We start from the raw sequence: 9107 nt of genomic DNA on the forward strand, positions 1-9107 counted from the left end.
ATTCAGCTGCACACGTTCACGAAATTTCTTTACATTTAAAGTCAACCCACTTAGACATTGTTCCCCCGAAACTTCCGACCGACAACATCGCACCCCTACACCTTTACCAAGCCACACGCTGTCTCCCTCCTTGTGAAATTTATTCCTTGTATGTCACCAAATGTGCCTTTCCAAATATTTTGAAAAACAGATTCTCGGAGCGACAGCGATTCTGTTCTCCTCATTTCTTTGTCCTTCAAAGGTTTTATCAAAGGTTTTGAATGTCTAGCGTCTCGATGTTTACTTACTTCAAAGAGGGAATTTTTCACCGACTGACTCTGTATAAACATTTCATAACCTGAAAAAAAACCCAACTAAGTCTTTCTTGGTTCAGGGAGAACTGTTCTAAATTTTCGAAGACAATACGTGAATAAAATCTCATCCTCAGTACACCCCGTCAGCATCGTTTCTAATGGATTTACACCCCAGTAAATACCGTCATTACCCTCTCCGAGAAAATCACAGAATCCTCCACCTCAGAAAGAGCATTTCAGTCAATCGAGCCGGTGTCGACTCTCTGAAGAGCATCTCTGCAAGACCTATCTCTCCTCCCCATTCCCTTACAATTCACCAGAAGAGGGGCAACTCTCCCCATTATGATGTCAAATAAAGCTGTTGGGCTATAACCTGGCGTCCTGTGACTTCTGACATTGTCCCCGCATTACCCAAGCTAATTCACTTAATTTACTTAATTCCATCCCTGCACACGAGAGGGCAATTTAACTTGGTCAATGAACATAACCCTCAGAACGAACAGCAATGCGAATTACTGAGCCAATGTTCCATCATAGTGAGCAAAACCTGAATCATTTTTAATCGCTTTATACCCTGGTAACTCAGCCTCATCAAAGCAAATCAACCCAAATTCAATGTATCGAAACGCTACTCCGTGCTTTACAATCTGATTTTTGCTGCGCGAAATGTTTATGCAGTCATATTTGAATGCTTTTACGCTATTTCTTCCTCACTTTTCTGCTTTCAATAAACACTTCAATTCGGAGCAAGTCTGCCGAATGTTTTTCATTCCAACACCGTAACAAGGTGCAGTTTTCAGAAGTCACGTGTTTGCGCTTTCACTGACAATCTGCCTCCCTGAGAGCTGCTGTTATTCCTCACTTGATTCAGGCAGCACTGTCCTTCCTGTGACATGTCCCATCGAGAATGGAAGGACAAATATCAATACCCGCACTTGGAAATGGAGTGACAGTTTTTAAACATTTACACTGTCCCCAGTGGAGAATTGAGCCCTGTGACAGGCGTGGACACGAACCATACTACCGAGAACAAGAGTGTCAAAGGAGGGCCTTCAACCAATTGTGGTGACACTTGTCAAAAACAACTGCCTAACGAACTTAATCCCATTTCACAATGTTTATCCCACAGCCTTATATGTCTTGGTATCACAAGTTCAAATCTGAATATTTATTCAGGTTCTAAGGGTTTCTGCCGCTCTGAAAAATGCAGACAGTGTATTCCAAATTCCAACCACCCACTGGCTAATAAAGCTTTTTCGCACATCTTCTCAAACAATTCTGCCTTTCTCCTTAAGTCTCTGGCCCCTGCTAATCGATCCCTCCATCAATGGGAAACTCGTTCAGTCAACCCTGTCCATACCCTAACTCAATTATGTCTCCACTACATCTCCTTTACGCTGCGACAAACACTCCACTCTGTCCTGTCTTTCTTCACAACTGAAACTCTTCAGCCCAAACAGTATCCCGGGAAATATCTCCTGCAATTTTCTCAGTGTGATCACATCCCTGCTGTAATGTGACTTGCAAAACTGCACACAACACTCTTGCTAGAGTCTAATAAGCATTTGTTTTAAAATTTCTGGATTCGAATGATGCCGATTCTGGCGAAGCAGAATTTATTAGCCATTCCGAATTGCCCAGAGGGCAGTTGAGACTCAACCATATTGCTATGTGTCTGAAGTCACATGCAGCCCAAACCAAGTAAGGATAGCAAATTCCATCCCGAAATGACATCAGTGGAACAGATTTTTTTTGAACAATTGTCAATGGATCTATAGTATCATGAGATTCTTACTTGCAGATATTTTTTGAATCCAAATTTGACAATCATGGCATGGTGGGATTCAAGCCCGAGTACCCAGACTATTACCTCAGTCTCTGGATTATCAGTCCTATGAAATTACCACAAGACCAACGCAGAAAGCCACAAAAGCTGATCTTTTCCAATAAAATGTCTTTGCACCCAAACTGCCCTGCGTATTTTCCTTGAGCCTGACGCTCCAATTGTCTCTGGCCTATGTCAGTAAATGTTGCTACATGGGGATTGATTTCACAACCGCGGTATCCAAATGGATCGACTTGTTTGAAGGTCCCGATGGTGGGATTGGGGCACGTTCACCCAACAACAGTGACCGCAGCAGCAGCACAGACAGAACAGTATGAATGTGAAAGAGAGTGATAGATTGTGCATTGCCTCAGAGAAATGGGGGGAGGGATGGAAATGAGGTTTAATGATCGTGGGAAGGAGAGGAGTCTCCGACAACGGGTGTGTTTGAATCCTGATAAATGCAAGGCAGAGATGTAAGAGAGCGGAATTTGAAGGTAAAACGATTAATTTCTTAGCATTTGTCAAAAAAAGGACAACGGAGAGAATACTAAGTGCCGTGATTTGGTTTCAAATCGAGGTTGCTGTGGTCACAATTCAAAATACCGACAACCACGATCACAGTAACCACAGAACAGGATGCTTGCAAGCAGCAATAAGTATACTAGCAGAGGAAATGTTCGGAAGAACAGCACATGTTCAATATCAGTACCCAGGGAACAGTGACAGACATGTGGGAACTGAGAATCAGCGGAATCTTTCAGTTTGATGTCCTCAGAGGCTGTGGAGATCCCTTGAATGAGAATGTTGAAAGATGAGATTGATCGATTTCGACAAAACATCAAGGACTCGGGGGACAGTACAGGATATTGTTGAAATGTATGCTTCAATAGCATTTTAGCTTAACATCGGCACAGCCGCCCAGACCGAACCAGAAATGGGGATGGGAATGTATGCACGGAGTTATTCTCTGACTCCTGTGATGAAATAGGTGAGCGCCCTGTCCTTCTGTGATGGTATAGGGGCGCAAGAAATTCCTCGGTTGAGTGTGCTCCTGCTCCGTTTATACTATCATAGCGATTTCCGGTTCATCTTTCTAAGACAGCTGAATGGCACAAGTGGAGAGTGTTGAGCCCTGAACTTTGCAGTGGTGGGTTTAAAAGATGATTTTGCTGTTTAGATCTGTGTTTCCGACACTGGCGGTGGCAGCTACATTTGCTCGCATCAGCTCAGTATCAGCTTCTTCCACACAGTCAAGACTTCAACCTGGAGAAGGTGGTGTTGGGGTGATATTTTAAACTAGTCATCCTTGGGGGTTGGGACATGGAAACGGTGATGTTTACGTTCGACGAATAAATCATGAAATACAAGCCTGACCTCAGGAGCAGAGATCATGACTTTAATTTACTGCAATCCCATTCATTCATGACCCTTATGCAGGGGATTTAACCATCTTCACCCAGTCATGCCCACGAGAGACTCCAGGACCAGAAAAACATGAGCTGACCCTTAATTCAAGAATCTCCACAGTGTGGGGAAGCAGTCTAATCGGTCCTCCAGTCCACACGGTACATCAGAAGCGCATCCCACCAGACCCCAGGGTATTCTCTGTCCCATAAGCCTGCATTTCGCATTGTTGATCCCTGTAACTGGTACATCTTTGGTCTGAGGGAGAAATAAAAGCGCAAACATATAGAGAATGTGTAGAGTGCCCACAGACAGACACCCGAGGCTGGGATCACAACCCGGGTTTGTGTTGAAGCCAGACAGCAACGAACGAGGGGCGAAGAATAAATATTGTTCAGGCCAGTCATACTCACACCCGGTAGGTGAATGAGGAAGAATGAAAAGACATTCACAACATGAAATGTTTGTATCTGTGTGGACACAATTTGAAACGATCATTCACCCTGTGTGGAACAAAGGACACTGATACCACAGAGAAAGCAGGGCAATGTGGGATCTGTTGGAAGGGAATCAATTAACCGCAGAAATGGAAACTCATTAAATCAGGAACACTGGGGTGAGACCGTTCACCCGTCCCGCGTGTGGGAAGGGATGACTGAGCAAAACAACCTCCGGAGACTTCAGCAGGATGACATATCCCATCAGGTGTTCGGTTATGCTGTCAATGCTGCTGTTAATCCCAACCAGCTGCCTGGTCCATAGTGTCAGTCAGAGTCATACCGCATAAAAACAGGCCTGTCAGTCTAACCGATCCATGCTGAGCATATTGCCAAACGAACCCATTCCCGTCTGCCTTCTCCTGTACCCGCGGAGTGGTGATAATACCCTTGTAGTTTTATTACTGTGTTGTTAATCCAAAACCCAGGCAATATTTTGGGGACAAGGGGTTCAGGTCCTGGCATGACAGATAATGGAGTTTGAATTCAATAAGCACCTGGAGATGAAGAGTCTCGTGGTGACCTGAATCAGTTGTGTGGAAAATCCCATCTGATTCACTCATGCCAGTTCGGGAAGCATCCTGCCATATTCATCTGCTCTGTCCCACAGGAGACTCCAGATGGATAATACCGTGGTTGACTCTTAAATGCCCTCTGGGAAATAACAACTGCACAAGGCATGAAGAAATTTATTTTAAAAATCCCACTTTCCCATTCATATTTGGAATTAATTGTCCATTAAATGTTGCAAACATACCCTCATCCATCACTTCCTCTCTTTTCAATCTCTCTTTTCAATTTAAACATATGCCCTCTCGTCTTGAAATCCCCCTCCTGGGAAAAGGCAGCTATCGTTAACGCTAAACTTCCCTCTCAATAATTCATAAACTTCTGTCAGGTCGCCGCTCAAAACCCTAACCTAGAGTGAAAACACTGTCAACTAGGAGAAAGTGAGAACTGCAGATGAGAGATCAGAGTCAAGAGTGTTGTGCTGAGAAAGCACAGCCGATCAGGCAGCATTTGAGGAGCAGGAGAATTGACGTTTCGGGGAAGAGCCTGGTGAAGGACACTTGCGCGAAAAAAAATGATTCTCCTGCTCCTGGGATACTGCCTTACCTGATGTGGTTTTCCAGCACCCCGATCTCGAATCTGAAAATAGTCTCAGCCTATCCAGCCTTTCATTAGAACTCAAACCTTCCACAGGCAACAAGCATGTATACCTTTTGTGAACCTACACCAGCTGAATAATATCATTCCTACAACTGGGCGACCAGAACTGGACATAATATTCCAGAAGAGGCCTCATCAATGTCCTGCAAAACTTCAACATAACGTCCCAACTCCTATACACAAAGGACTGAGCAATGAAGGGAAGTATGTTAAATGCCTTTGAGCCATCTTGTCTGTTGGTAATGCAAATTACAAGGAATTATGTACCTGCACACCGAGCTTTCCTGTTCTCCAACATAGGCAAAGCCATACTCTTTTTGTTGTACCAAAATGCAATACCTTCCATTTATCCAGATTGAACTCAATGTTACATTTTTCAGTCCAACGACTCATTGGATTAAGATCCTTTTGAAACTTAGATAATCTTCCTCACTGTCTACAATTCTGGCGTCGACTGCAAACCTACGCTGCATGCCTGCTCTGAGTTCCACTGTTTTCTCATATAGATCAATGATTCATATTTACTTGGAGTGGCCGTGATTTTGCAGTGTGCAAATCATACAACAGTTAGCCATACCATTAACCATGAGGAAGAAAGCCGCAGACTGCAGGGAGATATCAAACAATTTGAAATAAAAATGGTGAAAGCAATTCATTCCAGGGAATTGGGTGATAATGAGGCAAAATTAAACTTCAAACCAGCTGCCCACGCTCCAGCTGTGGCACTCAGCTGTCTCAGCAAGATGCACTGTAGATTGCTGTTATTATAAACGGGAACAAATGTTCCCTTCTACCCCGCCTTTGACCAGAAGGACTCCCAACCTCGGAATTGCTTGCACCTCTAAACCATCATAGAAATACCGTACATTCTCCGGTTGCGTCACTTGAGCCATCGAGTATCTCTGCGACCTCATTCCCATCTCGATTTCAAGTTGGTTATTCGCGACTGCGCCACTCAGTCCCTCTGATTCTGGGGCTAGGAACTGGGACTATGTGGCAGCACTGGTTACTGCCTTGTGTCGGGAAACTCGAGAAGTAGCCGATGTTAAACTGCATTGTTATTGAAGTATACATTTCAACAAAAGCTTGGTCAAATCAATGACTGCAGATGCTGGAAACCAGATTCTGGATTAGTGGTGCTGGAAGAGCACAGCAGTTCAGGCAGCATCCGAGGAGTAGTAAAATCACCGTTTCGGGCAAAAGCTCTTCCACAAGAATACAGGCAGAGAGCCTGAAGAGTGGATAGATAAGTGAGAGGAGGGTGGGGGTGGGGAAAAAGTAGCATAGAGTACAATAGTTAAGTGGGGGAGGGGATGAAGGTGATAGGTCGGGAGGGAGGGTGGAATGGATAGGTGGAATAGAAGATAAGCAGGTAGAACAAGTCAGGACAAGTCATGGGGACAGTGCTGAGCTGGAAGTTTGGAAATGGGGTGAGGTGAGGGAAGGGGAAAGGAGGAAACTGTTGAAGTCCACATTGATGCCCTGGGGTTGAAGTGTTCCGAGGCGGAAGATGAGGCGTTCTTCTTCCAGGTGTCTGGTGGTGAAGGAGCGGCTGTGAAGGAGACCCAGGACCTCCATGTCTTGGGCAGAGTTGGAGGGAGAGTTGAAATGTTGGGCCACGGGGTGGTATGGTTGATTGGTGCGGTTCTCCCAGAAATGTTCCATAAAGCGCTCTGGTAGGAGGCGCCCAGTCTCCCCAATGTACAGGAGACTGCACCGGGAGCAACTGATTCAATAAATGATATTGGTGGATGTGCAGGTAACAAAAGCTGCACTGTCCCCGGAGTATTTGATGTTTTGGAGAAATCTATTTGTCTCAGCCTTCAACACATTAATGATGGAATCACCACAGCCACTGGGGGAACCGATGTTAAACGGTCAGCCCATTCTGAGTTCCCACATATCTGCCACTGTTCGCTCAGCACTGATATTGTGTATTTGTTGCTCTGCCTAATATTTCTTATGATACTTTGCTTATTATGAGCGTTTTGCGTGTTCATCTGTGGTTTGCCGTGATCGTATAGTGGTTCGTCTGCTGCGTTGTGGCCACAGCAACCTCGGCTCGGATCCGAGTCAAGGCAGTAATTGCTCTATGTGTCCCAGGCTTTTGTGAATCACAAAGGAATCAGTTGTTTGAAAGTTTTGATTTTCTCCAAGGTGATTTTTTTTTCCTTCAAGCTCTGATCGCTCACATCTCCGTGTTATGTAGCAGCTTTTACTGATAGAGACCAGATATTATTGGGGGGTGGGGGGGGGTGGGGAGTCCAGCTCAGGAAAATGGCACAGAACAGTTTCGGGGAAAAGCGACTTAATTGGATAAGATCAGTTTCACTACTTTTCTGCAATGGCCAAGCGCTATTACCACTGAACACTGAACTGTTAATTCAGACACCACGGACCTGGATTTGACTCTGACCATGCTAGGTGGTAGAATTGGGATTCAATAAATATCGGGAATTATGAATCTAATAACCCCTATATATCCATGTTCAATTGTTGAAAATAAAACAAAACAATCTGATGTCATTTAAGGAATGAAACTGCCATTCTGACCTGCTCGGGCCTCCATGTAACTCAAGACTCACTACAAGATGGTTGAGTCTCAACTACCCGCTGTGCAATTAGGGATAGCAATCAATACTGCCGAGCCAGCGACGCCCTCATACTGTAACAGAATAGAAAAAAAAGTTCATTCGGCCCGAGCGAGATTACAGTGTGCAGTTCTGCAATTCAGAGTACTGCATCGATGTGATCGCACTGGGAAAGTTGCAGGAGAGATTCACTGGGATATTGTCTGGGCTGAAGAGTTTCAGTTGTAGGAGAGATTGGACAGATTGGGGTTGTTTGTCGCCGAGCAGAGGAGATTGGAGAAGACATGACTGAGATGTAATAAATACTGAGGAATATGGAGAGGATTGACCGAAAGAAGCCTTTGTTATTGATGGAGGGATCGAACACCGGGGCCAAGAGATGTTGGGAAAAGGCAGAAAGGTTTGAGTAGATTTGTGGAAAGGGTCAGAGAGGCGGAAATCATTCTAACCTTTAAAAGAATTGAGATGTTAATTTGTGATGCCAAAACATATAAGATTATGGGCTAAACGATGGAACTTGATTCAGGTCTTCAAGCAGTTGTGTTGGACAAGTGCGGCCACAACAGGCTGAAAAGTCTACTTCGATGTTGAAATCCTCTACAGTATCGTGGTTAGTGTCCCCTCCTGTCACAGGGCTCAATTCTCCGCTGGGGGCATCGTGAATGTTTTAAGCCTGTCGCTCTGTTCCCCAGTGAAGGTTATTCATGCCTGGCTTTCCATTCTCGATGGGACATGTCACAGGAAGGACAGTGCTGTCTGAATCAGCGTGGGGAAGGACTGCAGCTCCTGGGGAGAGAGAGTGTCAGTGAAAGTGCAAACACGTAACTTCAGCCAACTGCACATTGTGTTTGTGTTGCAATGAAAACCATGAAATAGAGTTGCTCCTAACTGATATGTTTATTTGAAGCAGGAATCTGAGGTAGAAAACAGAATAAACCCATTCAGATCTGAGTGCAGAAACATTTCCAGCAGAACTACTGAGGTTGTAAAGCGTAGAACCGCGTTTGGATGCATTGAATTCGGGTTTGTGGGCGCAGCTTGCTTTCACTCGGCAGAGCTGCCAATGTGAAAAGCCATTACACATGATACAGATAGTGTTCAATGTGATGGTACATTTATTCAGTGGTTCGCACTGCTCTTAAGTCTGTAGGTTAGGTGGGTTGGCCTGTTAAATTGCGCTGATGTGTCCAGGGAGTGAATTCAGTAAGTTAAGTGAGTTAGCCATGGGTAACGCAGTGATAAGTTCAGCAGTCACACGATGCCAGGTTTTATTCCAGCAGGTATATTTGAAATCACAAGCCAGAGGCCTGCGGGGATAGAGATG

The sequence above is a fragment of the Chiloscyllium punctatum genome, chromosome 18 (genome assembly GCF_047496795.1).
Source record: "Chiloscyllium punctatum isolate Juve2018m chromosome 18, sChiPun1.3, whole genome shotgun sequence".
Taxonomy (NCBI): Eukaryota; Metazoa; Chordata; class Chondrichthyes; order Orectolobiformes; family Hemiscylliidae; genus Chiloscyllium; species Chiloscyllium punctatum.